This window comes from Globicephala melas, chromosome 9 (genome assembly GCF_963455315.2).
Source record: "Globicephala melas chromosome 9, mGloMel1.2, whole genome shotgun sequence".
NCBI lineage: Eukaryota > Metazoa > Chordata > Mammalia > Artiodactyla > Delphinidae > Globicephala > Globicephala melas.
The window spans coordinates 14797837-14814439 of NC_083322.1; the positions used below are offsets into that span (position 1 = coordinate 14797837).

The 16603-nt window shown below is 42.1% G+C and overlaps 1 protein-coding gene and 1 pseudogene across 1 annotated transcript in view; both read left to right on the forward strand.

Annotated features, from left to right (window-relative positions):
• Positions 1 to 16603, forward strand: part of SVOPL (SVOP like) — a 73845-nt gene that overhangs the window by 47244 nt on the left and 9998 nt on the right.
• On the forward strand, positions 1731 to 15348 carry LOC132597849 (nucleolar protein 56-like; annotated as a pseudogene).

Consider the following 16603-nt stretch of genomic DNA (forward strand, 5'->3'; position numbering starts at 1 on the left):
AGGTTCTTATTAGTCATCAATTTTATACACATCAGTGTATACGTGTCAATCCCAATTGCCCAATTCAGCACACCACCATCCCCACCCCACCGCGGTTTTCCCCCCTTGGTGTCCATACGTTTGTTCTCTACATCTGTGTCTCAACTTCTGCCCTGCAAACCGGTTCATCTGTACCATTTTTCTAGGTTCCACATACATGTGTTAATATACGATATTTGTTTTTCTCTTTCTGACTTCACTCTGTATGACAGTCTTTAGATCCATCCACGTCTCAACAAATGACTCAATTTTGTTCCTTTTTATGGCTGAGTAATATTCCATTGTATATATGTACCACATCTTCTTTATCCATTTGTCTGTCGATGGGCATTTAGGTTGCTTCCATTACCTGGCTATTGTAAATAGTGCTGCCATGAACATTGGGGTGCATGTGTCTTTTTGAATTATGGTTTTCTTTGGGTATATGCCCAGTAGTGGGATTGCTGGGTCATATGGTAATTCTATTTTTAGTTTTTTAAGGAACCTCCATACTGTTCTCCATAGTGGCTGTATCGATTTACATTCCCACCAGCAGTGCAAGAGGGTTCCCTTTTCTCCACACCCTCTCCAGCATTTGTTGTTTGTAGATTTTCTGATGATGCCCATTTTAACTGGTGTGAGGTGATACCTCATTGTAGTTTTTTGTTTTTTTGTTTTTTTTATTCAAGACCCATTTATTCTCTAGTTCTGCCCACACGGAGACACCCTCCTTTAAAAGGGGTTGAATCCTTCCCTTCACTTTAACACCTTGTGCTGAAGACACGTGTTCCGAGGTTTCAACTATGAGATCCACATTCTTAAAGCACTAGTTCTTAAACCTCATCTAGATTTCTCCCCTTGGATGGCGGGAGATGACCCAACACAGCGAAGAACGGCTCAGGACTGTGGGCTCTGCTCACCCAGGAGACCGTGCAGCTCCCCTGACCAGCGGGCTGGAGCCAGGATTAGGGCCCTGAGACGAGGGGCGCCTGCTGGGCTGCCGCCCCCGCCCCCGCGTCCTGTCCTCTTCACTAGGCTGGCCGTCACCTTCAGTTTCCCTGGAGTCTGGGGATTCCAGAAGGTCTCTGCTCACAGTTCAGTATCGCGCCTGCTGCCTCAGCACCGCTGATCCACACCAAGGGGGAAAAGCACACACAACTGCTTTTCAGCACACCGACGTTCCACACAAAAGTTATTTTGTTAAGCCCGCAGGTTCCCTTTCATCAGAGGGCATTCGCAAGGCCGTGACTTCCCCCGGCTCCCCACTGCCCTTGCGGCAGACTGGACGTGCACGGCCCCCGTGCTGAGTCCTGCACACCCCTCCTGGCTCCACTCCGGCGCACTCTCCTGGAGAACTGAGGGCGGTGCCCTGGCCTCTTCCGGCCGGATCTGTCCTGAAGCCAGTCCTAGAGCGACAGGAGCCACACCTGCAGGTCTGTCCCACTGACCAGCCGCAGAGGACCAAGCTGGGCCCACGGACCTTTCCTGCTCATCACTGCACCAGCGGGTCACTCCTACCTGCTGCCGTCACACACCTGGCAACCTCGTGTTCCAGGGCCAGCCAAGAACTGAGACCCCCAGCAGGCCCCTAGTTCCCAGCAGGCAAACTCCCCACTAAACTACTTCTGCCTATAGCCGTGTTCTCGAGGCTTCAGAGCCGGGAAGGTGCGGAAAGCATAGCAATCCGCGGCGCCCCCAGCCCCGGCCCCACGATGCTACGCGGAGGCGCCGGAACCTCGCCGCACCCACCCCCGCCAACACAAGGGACCTCTGCGCCCGCCTATCCCGCGGACCCGGGCGCACATTCGACCATCGCGACCCACGATGGAGACGCGGGGGTCGGGATTCGGCCAGCGGCGGGCGCTGGGGCGAGCGGGGACCCGAGCCCGGAACCCCACCATCCCCGTAGCCCGGAAAGCTCATTGTAGTTTTGATTTGCATTTCTCTACTAATTAGTGATGTTGAGCAGCTTTTCATGTGCTTCTTGGCCATCTGTATGTGCTCCTTGGAGAAATGTCTATTTAGGTCTTCTGCCCATTTTTGGATTGGGTTGTTTGTTTCTTTAATATTGAGCTGCATGAGCTGTTTATTTATTTTGGAGATTAATCCTTTGTCCATTTGCAAATATTTTCTCCCATTCTGAGGGTTGTCTTTTCGTCTTGTTTATGCTTTCCTTTGCTGTGCAGAAGCTTTGAAGTTTCATTAGGTCCCATTTGTTTATTTTTGTTTTTATTTCCATTACTCTAGGAGGTGGATCAAAAAAGATCTTGCTGTGATTTATGTCAAAGAGTGTTCTTCCTATGTTTTCCTCCAAGAGTTTTATAGTGTCTGGTCTTACATTTAGGTCTCGAATCCATTTTGAGTTTATTTTTGTGTATGGTGTTAGGGAGTGTTCTAATTTCATTCTTTTACATGTAGCTGTCCAGTTTTCCCAGCACGACTTATTGAAGAGACTGTCTTTTCTCCATTGTATATCCTTGCCTCCTTTGTCATAGATTAGTTGACCATAGGTGCATGGGTTTATCTCTGGACTTTCTGTCTTGTTCCATTGATGTATGTTTCTGTTTTTGTTCCAGTACCATATTGTCTTGATTACTGTAGCTTTGTATACAAAGCTTTGTATACTATACAGTATAGTCTGAAGTCAGGGAGTCTGATTCCTCCAGCTTCGTTTTTTTCCTTCAAGACTGCTTTGGCTATTCGGGGTCTTTTGTGTCTGCATACAAATTTTAAGATGATTTGTTCCAGTTCCGTAAAAATGCCATTGGTAATTTGCATTGAATCTGTAGATTGCTTTGGGTAGTATAGTCATTTTCACAATATTGATTCTTCCAATCCAACAACATGGTATACATCTCCATCTGTTTGTATCATCTTTAATTTCTTTCATCAGTGTCTTATAGTTTTCTGTGTACAGGTCTTTTGTCTCCCTAGGTTGCTTTATTCCTAGGTATTTTATTTTTTTTTTGCATTGGTAAATGGGAGTGTTTCCTTAATTTCTCTTTCAGATTTTTCATCATTAGTGTATAGGAATGCAAGAGATTTCTGTGCATTAATTTTGTATCCTGCAACTTTACCAAATTCATTGATTAGCTCTAGTAGTTTTCTGGTGGCATTTTTAGGATTCTCTATGTATAGTATCATGTCATCTGCAAAAAGTGTCAGTTTTACTTTTTCTTTTCCAATTTGGATTCCTTTTATTTCTTCTCTGATTGCCGTAGCTAGGACTTCCAAAACTATGTTGAATAATGGTGAGAGTGGACATCCTTGTCTCATTCCTGATCTTAGAGGAAATGCTTTCAGTTTTTCACCATTGAGAATGATATTTGCTGTGGGTTTGTCATATATGGGCTTTATTATGTTGAGGTAGGTTCCCTCTATGCCCACTTTCTGGAGGGTTTTTATCATAAATGGGTGTTGAATTTTGTCAAAAGCTTTTTCTGCATCTATTGAGATGATCATATGGTTTTTCTTCTTCCATTTGTTAATATGGTGTATCACATTGATTGATTTGCATATATTGAAGAATCCTTGCATCCCTGGGATAAATCCCACTTGATCATGGTGTATGATCCTTTTAATGTGCTGTTGGAGTCTGTTTGCTAGTATTTTGTTGAGGAGTTTTGCATCTATTTTCATCAGTGATATTGATCTGTAATTTTCTTTTTTTGTGGTATCTTTGGTTTTGGAATAAGGGTGATGGTGGCCTCATAGTATGAGTTTGGGAGTGTTCCTTCCTCTGCAGTTTTTTGGAAGAGTTTGAGAAGGATGGGTGTTAGCTCTTTTCTAAATGTTTGATAGAATTCACCAGTGAAGCCATCTGGTCCTGGACTTTTGTTTGTTGGAAGATTTTTAATCACAGTTTCAATTTCCTTACTTGTGATTGGTCTGTTCCTATTTTCTATTTCTTCCTGGTTCAGTCTTAGAAGGTTATACCTTTCTGCGAATTTGTCCATTTCTTCCAGGTTGTCCATTTTATTGGCATGGAGTTGCTTGTAGTAGTCTCTTAGGATGCTTTGTATTTCTGCAGTGTCTGTTGTTACTTCTCCTTTTTCATTTCTAATTTTATTGATTTGAGTCCTCTCCCTCTTTTCCTTGATGAGTCTGGCTAATGGTTTATCAATTTTGTTTATCTTTTCAAAGAACCAGCTTTTAGTTTTATTGATCTTTGCTATTGTTTTCTTTGTTTCGACTTCATTTATTTCTGCTCTGATCTTTATGATTTATTTCCTTCTACAAGCTTTGGGTTTTGTTTGTTCTTCTTTCTCTAGTTCCTTTAGGTGTACGGTTAGATTGTTTATTGGAGGTTTTTCTTGTTTCTTGAGGTAGGCTTGTATTGCTATAAACTTCCCTCTTAGAACTGCTTTTGCTGTATCCCATAGGTTTTGGATCATCGTGTTTTCGTTGTCATTTGTCTCTAGGTATTTTCTGATTTCCTCTTTGATTTCTTCAGTGATCCATTGGTTGTTTAGTAACATATTGTTTAGCCTCCATGTGTTTGTGTTTTTTACAGTTTTTTTTTCCTGTAATTGATTTCTCATCTCATAGCACTGGGGTAAGAAAAGATGCTTGCTGTGATTTCTATTTTCTTAAATTTACTGAGGCTTGATTTGTGTCCCAAGATGTGATCTATCCTGAAGAATGTTCCATGTGCAGTTGAGAAAAAAGTGTATTCTGCTGTTTTTGGATGGAATCTTCTATAAATATCAATTAAGTGCATCTGGTCTAATGTGTCATTTAAGGTCTGTGTTTCCTTATTGATTTTCTGTCTGGATGATCTATCCATTGATGTAAGTGGGGTGTTAAAGTCTCCCACTATTATTGTATTACTGTTGATTTCTCCTTTTCCGGCTGTTAGCATTTGCCGACCCCTGCCTTCCTAGGAGATCCTCCAAGACCTGCAGGTAGGTCCAGCCCAGGATCCTATGGAGTTACTGCTTTGTGTTGGGTCCCAGTGTATTTGAACCCTTGTGAGTGCTCTCCAAGAGTGCAGTCTCTGTTTGCCCCAGTCCTGTGAAGCTCCTGTACTCAAGCCCCACTGGCCTTCAAAGCCAACTGCTCTGGGCGGGTTCCTCCTCCCAATGCCAGACCCTGAGGCTAGGGAGCCTGACATGGGGCTCAGAACTCTCTTGTGGGAAAATCTTTGTGATATAATTATTTTCCAGTTTGTGAGTTGCCCACCCAGTGGGTATGGGATTTGATTATGTCATGAAAGCACCCCTCCTGTGGTCTTGTTGTGAATTTTTTTTGTCTTTGAATGTACAGTATCTTTTGTTGGTGGGTTCCAGTCTTTTCTGTTGATTGCTGTTCAGTAGTTAGTTGTGATTTTGGTGCTTTCAGGAGAGGAGGTGAGCTCAGGTCCTCCTACTCCACCATCTTGTCCAGAGTCAAGGGGCTGCTTTTAGTTTGGATGCTTGCTGCCTCTTCCATCAGTGTGTGCCTGCCGTTATCCACTTGATATGGGGTGTGCAGGTGTGGTGGCTCTTGTGCAGTCCTAGGATGGTGGGGGAAGCACTTGGCACCTGCTTGAAGGTCTCATAGTGGCAGCTGTGGCCAGTGCACTCCCGGGACAGCAGGGGCAGGGCTTGGCCCCTGCTTGTGGATATCCTAGGGATGGCTGTGGTCCGTACACTCCCGGGATGGGAGGGCAGTGCTTGGCACCTGCTCACATGTCTCATTGTGGCAGCTGCGGCCAGTGCGCTTCTGGGACAGCAGGGGCAGGGCTTGGTGTCTGCTTGTGGGTTTCCTAGGGGTAGCTGCAGTCCGCACACTCCTGGGACGGGAGGGCGGTTCTTGGCACCTGCTCACAGGTCTTGTAGCAGTGGCGGTGACTTATGCCCTGCTCCTGTTGGCAGTGTCCTGTTGCTTGAGAATGCTTGTAGGGAAAGAACCTCTTATGGTGGTCCTGCCCCCTCTCCTTGTGCACTCCCCATTAATGGCAGCTTGCCTCTCTGGTGTGCCCAGGCTTCTTCTGTGTACACCCTTGGTTGCCACAGTCCAGCCTCTTCAGGCTGTCTCTGCACAGCCAACCCCAGTCCTACCCCTGGGTCTGGCCTCTGAAGCCTGAGCTTCAGCCCCCAGCCCCCACCTGCAGCAACAGATGAGTGTCTCAGCCTGGGGAGTGCAAGATGGCAGTGCTGACCTTCTGTGCAAGTTACTTTCTGTTTTGCCTTCCACAAACCGGTTTCTGCGCTCTCCTCCAAGGCTCTGAAGCTCCCCCTCCATCCAGGCTGATCTCCCCCGCCACTGAGGGGGCTTCCCAGGGTGTAGGAACCTTTCCTTCTTCACAGCTCCTTCCCTGGGGTGCAGGCCCCATCCCAATTCCTTTCTTTTTCCTTTTGTCCTACCTGGTTACATGGAGATTTCCTTGCCCTTCTGGGCAAGAAGTCTGAGGTCTTCTGCCGGTGTTCTGTGTTAATCCTCCTACTTGTAGATCAATTTTTAATGTTTTTGTGGAAGAAGGTGAACTCCATGTCCTACTCCTCCACCATCTTGATCCCATCCCCATATACTTTTTAAGTTGAGATACAACTGACATATAATGTTATATTAATTTCAGGTGTACAGCATAGTGATTCCATATATGTATATATTACAAAATGATCACAATAAGTCTAACATCCATCACCATACATACACATTTTTCTTTTCTTGTAATGAGAACTTTTAAGATTTAACCTCTTAGCAACTTTCAAGTACATAATACAGTATTAACGGTAGTCACAATGCTGTACCATACATCCCCAGGACTTATTTATTTTACAACTGGAGATGTGTACGTTTTGATCCCCCTCACCCATTTCACCCCCACCCCTGCTGCTGGCAACCACCAATCTGTTCTCTGTACCTGTGACAGTGTTTGTTTTTAGATTCCACATAAGTGAGATAATACAGTATTTGTCTTCCTCTATCTGGCTTATTTCACCGAGCATAATGCCCTTAAGGTCCATCCATGCTGTTGTAAGTGCCAGGATTTCCTTCTTTTTTATGGCTTAATAATATTCCACTGTATATATACATACCACATTTACTTTATCCATTCATCCACCGATGGACACTTAGGTTGTTTCCATGTTTTGGCTGTTGCAAATAATGCTGCAATGAACATGGGAGTGCAGATAACTCTTCAAGCTACTATTTTGGTTCTTTTGGATAATTACCCAGAACTGGAATAGCTGGATCATATGGTAGTTCTATTTAATTTTTTGAGGAACTGCCCTACTGTTTTCCACATTGGCTGCACCAATTTATATTCCCACCATTGGTGAATGTGGGGTCTTAAAGTTCAAAAGAGTTCCCTTTTCTCCACATCCTTACGAACTCTTGTGATTGCTTGCCTGTTTGATAATAGCTATTCTAACAGGTGTGAGGTGATATCTCACTGTGGTTTTAATTTTCATTTCCCTGATGATTAGTAATGTTGAGTAGATTTTCACATACCTGTTGGCCATCTGTATGTCATCTTTGGAAAATTGTCTCTTCATGCCCTCTGCCCATTTTTACATTGAATTGTTTTCTTGTTATTGAGTTGTATGAGTTTTTCTATATTTCGGATATTATTCATTCATTCATTGGTGAATGTGGGGTATTAAAATCCCCTACTATTACTGTATTGACATCTATTTCTCCCTTTAGATCTGTTAATATTTGCTTTGTATATTTAGGTGCTCCTGTATGGGGTGCATAAGTATTTACAAATGTTATATATTCTTGTTGGAGTGACCCTTTTATTATTATACAATGACCTTCTTTGTCACTTAAAGTCTATTTTGTCTGATAAAAGTATAGCTACCCTAGCTTTCTTTTTGGTTTCCATTTGCATGGAGTATCTTTTATCATCCTTTCAGTTTCAGTCTGTGTGCGTTCTTACATCTGAAGTGAATCTCTTGTAGGCAACATATAGATGGGTCTTGTTATTTTTTGAAAAATCCATTGTCACTCTGTCTTTTGATTGGAGAATTTAGTCCTTTTACATTTAAAGTAAGTATTGATAGATATATACTTATTGCCATTTCTCTGTTTTCTGTCTTTGTTCCTAGGTTCATTTCTTTTTGTCTTACTCTCCCTTTCTGATTTGACAATTTTCTGTCATGCTATGCTTGGATTCCTTTCTTTTTCTCTTGTGTGTCTGCTCTAGGTTTTTGCTTTGTGGCTACCATGAGACTTACATAAGACATTTTAGAGATACAGCTGTTGATTTGATAGCAGCTCCAGTTCAAATGCTTTCTAAAGCTCTACATTTTTACTCCCCATGCACACTTTGTTTTTGATATCACAATTTACATATTTTTATCCTGTGTATCCATTAACACATTATTGTAGTTATAGTTATTTTTACTACTTTTGGAGTGGGCAGAGGAAGAGCAGGAAGATGGTACCAGGCAGTCTTCTGGTCTCTGGAGAGGATTATAGTTGGTCCCTAGATGTGTGTTTAATTAGAAGCCTGCCACTCAGGTTGCAGCTGTGAAGATAAGCTTACAGGTCTCTTTCCCAGAAAGAAGGTGTTTCAGTCTGCTGGCTCTCTGCTGCTGTGCCCTGGGGTGTAGGTAGTTAAGAACTCTTTCGCTGTTACTGTCTTGTGGGATCCATAAACATAAACCTTGCTGGCCACCAGAGCCAGGCGATCAAGGGGTGTTCCCTGGGTAGTAGCCACAAAAATTGGGACACCATACATGTACACAAGCTCCTTTTGGGGAGATAGCAGAGATCTGGAGCAAGGCAGAGAGACAGCACAAAGATGGCACCTGCCAGCCTTCATCTTTGCAGAGTATTTCAGTAGGCTCCTGGATTTATGTTAAAGCAGATGCCTGCCCCACAAGGTGATGGTTTAAAATAAGCAAATAAGCCTCTTTCGCAGAAAGACTGGCTGTGTTTCAGTGGGCTGACTCTGCACTGGTCCCCAGGTGGGTAGCCAGGTGAGTCCCTGGGAGCGCTCTAAGGAAAATGCTCAGTTTGCTATAGCCTTGTTTTATAGTGGATGCAAGCCCTCTTGGCTTTCAAAACTAGACATTTTGCGGGTTCATCTGTCAGGTGCAGGTCTTAAAAGTTGTGGTGCCAGATGTGGGGTTGGAACCCGTCACTCCTCATGGAGAAGCTCAAGGTTGTGAGTTCCCCTCTTTTTGTGTGTCACTGAACCGGGGGCGGGTTCATGGTAAGATTGTGTCTCAGCTTCTTCCACCCATTTTGATGTGGGATTTTCTTCTTTGCCTGATGTGTAGGAGTCACTCAGCTAGTTTTGGGGTTTCTTCAGAGGATATTATTTTCTATGTAGCTGTAGATTCAGTGTGTCCGTGAGAGGAGGTGGGTTCATCTTGAACCCAAACCTTCATGGACTTTTTTTTTTGTGGTACGCAGGCCTCTCACTGTTGTGGCCTCTCCCTTTGTGGAGCACAGGCTCCGGAGGCGCAGGCTCAGCGGCCATGGCTCACGGGCCTAGCTGCTCCGCGGCATGTGGGATCTTCCCGGACCGGGGCACGAACCCGTGTCCCCTGCATCGGCAGGTGGACTCTCAACCACTGTGCCACCAGGGAAGCCCTCATGGACTTTTTATAGCCTGCTTTTGGCATGCAACAATATGTTACATTTTTCATGTTGATAAAAATAAAAGTCAAGCCCTTTTTCATGCTGAAAAATGTCATATGTATACTCCAAAAATTACTTTCAAGAACTTTGTCAGTTCTGTATTGTTAAATGTCTAGACTATTTGATATTTGTCTATTATAAACAACAGTTATAAGCACTCTTGTGCTTACATTTTTATCCAACTATGCAATTATCTCTTTAGGATAATTCCTAGAAACTGGATTGGTAGGTCGGGGGGTCTGCTTATTTTCCATTTTGATACATTGTGCTAAAATTCTCTTTGGGAAGCCTGTACCAGTGTGTTAGGCCTTGCTGCTTCACATACTGGCCAACTAGTTTTGTTTGTCTATTTCATCTTTGCCAATATTACTGGCAGTAAATGATATCTTTGATATTGTAATTCACGTTTCTTCGATTAGGAATGAAACTGAATGTTCTTTTCATATTTTAATTGGCTATCTTTTTTAGCTTGTTCACTCAGGTCCTTGTCCATTTTTCAATTTGGTCTTTAATACATTGATTTGTAAGAGTCCTTCATATATATAAAGGATTTTAATCATTTTCCTGACATACTGCAAATATTCCTCCCAACTTTGTTTGTCTTTCCTTCTTGTTTATGGTCCTCTTTCTCTGTACAGAAACTTAAGGTTCATAGACACTCAAATTTATCAATGTTCATGATTAGAATTCTGAGAATACACATCTCTTTTCTTCCAGTCCTTCTCTGGTCTTGTCTTTCTTTGGGGAAAAGGTGTACAAACTTTTTATTGAAATATGACATACATATAAAAGTTGCCATATCATAAGTGTACAACTCAATCAATTTTCTCAAAGTGAAATGCATCCCAAATTCTGACCCAGAAATCCCTGACGTGCCCTCTTTTAGGCCATCATAGTGTCAAAGTGTGAGGTCTAATGTAGGAAACAGCCTTATAATTTCCTATATGGCAGGCCAGTTGTCCCTACACTATTTAATTTATTTACCTATATTTTTACTCATGGATTAGAAATGTCTGCTTATATTCCCACAATCACTTGGTCTGTTTCTAGCCTTGCTATTTTAGTCCATTGATCTGTGTGGTTTCGTCACTGTCATATTCTTTTCATTAGTCAGGTGGGGTTTATAGTACATTTTCAAAACTGGTTGTGTAAGCTCCACCTCATTGCTATTCTTTCTCAGATAAGATTTAGAATCATTTGCAATGTGCCTCCCTTGTCTGCCCAAATCCTATTAAGATTTTAATTGTTAAGTCATTAAATGTATCAGTTAATTTAGGAAAAGTTGACTTTTTTTCTTAGTGTTGTCTTCCCATATAAGAACAAGGTTCTTCTCTCCATTTGTTCAGTGTTTCTTCTGTGTTCCTTGCTGGGATTTTGTTTTCTTCAAATAGATCCTGCACATCTTGTTAAGTTTATTCTTAGGCATTTTAAGGCTTTTCATTGTTATTGCAAATAGATGATTTTCTTCCATTATAAGTTCTAGTCTAACATTCTAACTAGCTATTGGTATTTAGAGAGGCTATTAAGTTTTTTGTCTATTGATTTTTCAAACTGCCAGCTTACTGAACTCATTCTGATGGGTTTTCATTTGAGTCTCTGAGTTTTTCAGGTTTGTCATTGATCTGTCCTGTGATTTCAATCTATCCCTCCATGTTGAATCCTTCTGGTCAGCACTTTAATGTTAAGATTCCATAGCTTACAAACTGTAATGTGAACTCCATTGACTCACTCTTTCCTCTTCTTTCCAGTCAAACCACTTAAGAGTTCTTCCTCCTCACTGTCCTCATTTCCTTCCCCCCACTCACTCGTCCGCCTGCTCCAACTGGCTGCAACCTTTCTGACTCCAACAAAATGCTTGGTAAGGTCTCTGTGAGCGCCACATCTCTAAATCCAAACGTCGTTTTAACCCTGCATTTTGCGGGACCTCTCCTTCACATACAGTTCTGATGGCCTCGCCCTCGCGCGCTGTCCCCTTCCTACGGTATCGTCACCTTGCATTTTGTGGTCTTCCTCCTGCATCTTCCACTGCTCTTCCTCAGTCTCTCTGTGGTACACCTTCCTCTACTCTTTATTATTGAGGATTCTTTATTTTTTTATACAGCAGGTTCTTATTAGTTATCTAATTTATACAAATTAGTGTATGTATGTCAATCCCAATCTCCCAATTCATCCCCGCTCCCCCACTGAGGATTCTTATTGCTTGATATTAGATCTTCATCTTTTCATATTTTACTCTCCACTTAGGTGATTTCACCCATTTTTATGATTTTAATCACCAACTATATGCTCATGACTCCCATCTTTATATCTCTAGTCTAGGCCTTTCTTCTGAGCTGCGATTCATATATCCATTTACCTCCTCCACATTTCTGCTTGAATGTCTCAAACTCACCTTAAATTCACCACGTCCAATATTAAAATCATGACATTTCTCCCCAAGTCCACTCCTCTTCACAGTTTCCATCAGTGCATGGCATCACTACCCAACCTGGAACTGTCCTTTGCTGTTCCCTTCTCTCTCATCATCATAGCCAGTCCTAAAACCATGTGGATTTAACATCCTAATAGATGCTGAATCCTTAATCTTATCTCCTTTTCCACCACCAGCATCACTCTGGTTTGAACTACCATCACCTTTCCCTGGATGGCTAAGGTAGCGTCCTGCCTGGTCTCCTCTGTGCTCTTACTCTCCTCCAACTCATTTTCCTCACCGCATCCGTGCAGATCTTACATTGTTCTTGTGCTTAAACTCTTTGTCATCTTGCCCTTGCCATTCCTCAACAATAAAGACCAAAATCCTCAACATGTGCTATGGGGCTGTAGCAATGAGGCCCCCGTCTTGTACTCTTACCTGCTTGTAAAATTTCAAACACAGAAATGTGTAACTGAGAAAGGAATAATTCTCTGTAATTCTATCACCAGAGATAACCACCAGTGTATGTCTTAATGGTTTGGGGTATATTCTTCCAGATGCTTTTTTATGCATATATATTATGTCTCTCTTGGTATATCTGTTATCAGTAATATACCAGAGTTGTATGAGTGTATCTATAAACTTATTACATACATATTATACTAAAGGCTTGTAAATATGTAGATAGACTTACTTAATAAATACCTACATCTGTCTGTGTATCTACCTGTTATGGTCGGTCACCTGCAGAGACAGATGGAACTTCCCTCCACTCCTCCCCACCCCCCCAAAAAAACTGGGGGTCAGATGTCAAGACTGATGTCACATACACACACCAAGAGGGTATGAAAGGTTTATTGTTTAATTACATAGCTGAGATCTCTGGGAGAGCAGGGTAGCCCTCTCAGGCAGATCCAAAATGGCCTGAGAGAGCAGGCAAGGAGATTGGCTGGGGTTTTTCTTGCGGCCAGATTTGAGTGTTTCCATGCTCGGGCAGGGGCTTGTGTGGTTTGAATCTCCTGCCAGTACCAAAGGATGAAGCATCCAGGCTTTCTTACCAGTTTGTTCAGAAATAGGGGTACAAGGGGAAGAGGGAAGGGTGAGGCTTAAAGGCTGTCAGCAGTCCTCAAGTGGAGTCACACTCCTCTTTACACTGTGTATCCATGTGTGTGTGTGAGTACACATGTGGATAGGCCCATGTTCAAACACACACATACACAAACCTGTCCATCCATCCGTCTGTCCACACATACCTACATATATATCTACATATTGCAACTGCCTTTCGTCATTAATAATCATTTTATGTTAGTATGTGGAGATCAACCTCATTCTCTTATGTAGGTGCATAGATTTCCATTGTAGGGATGTGTATAATTAGACAGCCATTACCTTGTTGATGAAGTTGTTTCTAATGTTACTTCTTTCTGCTTTTACAAACAACGGGGCACTGAACATCACGCACAACTTTGTAACTGTGCGACTATGTTAGTCATTGAGCTCTCTTATGTTCCAGATACTGTGAAAACCCAGGTCCCAGATTCTTTGAAGTGACATTCTAGTGGAGAATAGACAAGGGACAAACAAACAGTTTGCTAACATGTTCAATATGATTACTGATATAAACACATATAAAACAGGGGAAGGAGCTGGTGATGGGAGTGGTCTGCTATATCGGGTGGTTAGGGAGGGCCTCTACAATAGGGCGGAGTCATGTGGGAATGGCCACAGAGTATGTCTAAGGAAAAGCATTCTTTTTTTATAAATTTATTTATTGTATTTATTTTTGGCTGCATTGGGTCTTTGTTGCTGCGCGCGGGCTTTCTCTAGTTGCAGCGAGTGGGGGGCTACTCTTCGTTGCGGTGCATGGGCTTCTCATTGCGGTGACTTCTCTCGTTGCGGAGCATGGGCTCTAGGAGCGCGGGCTTCAGTAGTTGTGGCATGCAGGCTCAGTAGTTGTGGCTTGCAGGCTCTAGAGCACAGGTTCAGCAGTTGTGGCGCACGGGCCTAGTTGTTCCGCGGCATGTGGGATCTTCCCAGACCAGGGCTTGAACCTGTGTCCCGTGCATGGCAGGCGGATTCCTAACCACTGCGCCACCAGGGAAGCCCAGGAAAAGCATTCTTACGTAGAAAAAGCCTACTGAATAATTTTTGAGGTCAAACGGTGTGCATATTTTAAATTACAATGGATCTTTTAAGAAAATTTATATACTCCTTGATATATTAATATTAACACACTCTTAAACAAGCAACCCTGTTTCTTTCCGTCATCACTAAAAAGTCTTTTTTTAACCTTTTTTGATATGGTGGACAATAACTCATATCTCCTCTTAATTGGTACTTTGTTATTAGTAAGGCTGAGCATCTTTCATCTGTTTATTATCCATTTCTCTTTTTTTGGTAAACTGCTTATTTATGGGATTTGCTCTAATTTCTTCAGGCCATTGGCTATTTATTATTATACTACAGATATTTTTTCATTGTTCATGTTTGCCTTATGATGTTACTATCAAAGTTTTTGGCATGCAAAATATCAATTTTTTTGTAGTCTACTTACCAATTATTTTCACGTAAGGAGTTAGTGTTTTGGGTCATGCTTAGTGGCCTTCATTAATCCATATTTCTAAAAATGTTTCTTAAACACTGAAAGTGCAAAGGCTTTCAATGTTTCATCTAAAACATTAAATTCTTTGATTTAATCACAATTTACTTATGCTTGAGACCTGAGGTAAAGGTCTCAGCTTTAAAAAGCAACAACACAAACTGATTTAATGAGCCTGATTCAATAAAGCCAAGAGAGAGAACTGGGGAACCGGAGGTCTTCAAGCCTTTCCAGCACTTTCTTTGGCCAGGCAGAGGAAGAGGCTGCTGAGGTTACTAGGAAGCTGGAGAAACAGGAGAAGAAACACTTGAAGAAGGAAAAGGCTGGCTGCGATTGCCCTGGCGTTTTCAGAAAACAGCAGCAGGACCCTGGAGGAATGTGAGGGGACAAGTGAAAGAGCCGAAAAGAAGCAAAAGCAAAAGCCCCAGGAGGCTCCTCAGGAGAATGGAATGAAGACCCACCTGTCTCCTCCAAACCCCCCCAAAAGAAATCTTTTTCCAAGGAGGAGCTGGTTAGTAGTGATCTTGAGGAAACAGCTGGCAGTGGAAGTCTCACCAAAAGGAAGAAATCTTTCCCCAAAGAGGAACCAGTGAGTGACTCTGAAGAGTCAGGAAACAAGAAGGTCCCCAGGCAAAAGAGGAAATTCTCTTCCAAGGAGGAGCCACTTGGCAGTGTACCTGAAGAGGCTGCTGCCAGCAAGAGCAGCAGCTCCAAGAAAAAGAAAAAGCTCTGAAACCTCCCCCAGGAAAATCAGAATGGACATTTCCCTAGTGGGGCATAACTTGCAGACGTTATTTCCCAACCCATCCCCTATCTCAATAAAAACCAAACCAAAACAGAACAAGCAAACAAAGCCACAAAACAGTGCTTAGCTGGTTGCTCCCAGGCCATTCATCATCCTTTTGTCCGGCTCCTCTCGGTTGATTTAACACGCCCCTATTACAATAACCGAATTTCCATAAATTCTTGGATCTGTTTTGTGACTCATTGTTTTACTGATCCATTTTGGCACTGATATCATATTGCTGATGATTGGAACTTTGTTTAGTGCCTCTTAGCCGAATAACCTCCCCAGATTCCCTCACCGCATGTGTTTTCAGAAGTGTCTTGATTTTTATAGATATGTTAATGATTTCAAATTAACTTTAGAATCAGTTCTTCCCCCCAGATTGACTCAAAAATACTACTGGGATTTTGACTGAGAATCCATTAGAGTTACTACAGATTACTTTGAGAACCATTTTTTAAAACAATACTGCATTTTCCTAAGAACTAAACAAATTTATTCAATTTTTCATGTCCCTTAGTAGGGACATGAAAAATACCTTCATATATGTAATACATTTCTTAAGTTTATTCCTAAGTATTTTATTTTTGTTCCTATTTATCTGCGTCCAACAAAGTTAATATGCTGTATTTTCATTCCATTCAATGTTATTTTTTATTTTTCTTGAGACTTCTTTGACCTGTGGATTGTTTAGAAGTGTTTGGAGATTTTGCTGTCATCTTTATTTCTAGCTTTGATAGCATTTGAGTCAGAGAACACATTCTATAATTTCAGTTCTTTTAAATCCTTTGAGGTTAATGTTATGGCCCAGAACGAGGTCTATCTTGGTGAATGTTCCATGGGCAGAAAAGAATGTGTATTCTGCTGTTTGTTCGGTGGGTGTTCTATAAATGTCAATGAGATCCTCTTGGTTGATGGTGTCATAAAGTTCTATATCCAGCTGATTTTGTCTAGTAGTTTGTCAATTGAGAGAGGGGTATTGAAGTCTCCAACTATATGTAGCTTTGTTTCTCCTTTCAGTTTTTTCTGAAAGAATGTAATTTGAAGCTCTTTGGTGTATAAACCTTTAGGAGTGTTTTCTTGTTGGACTGAACCTTTTATCATTGTGTAATATCCCTTTGTCCCTGGTCTGGGCTGATTTTTAGAAGTAGAGATTTACAGATCTCTGTTTTTTGATACAGTGAATCTGGAGTGGGGCCTG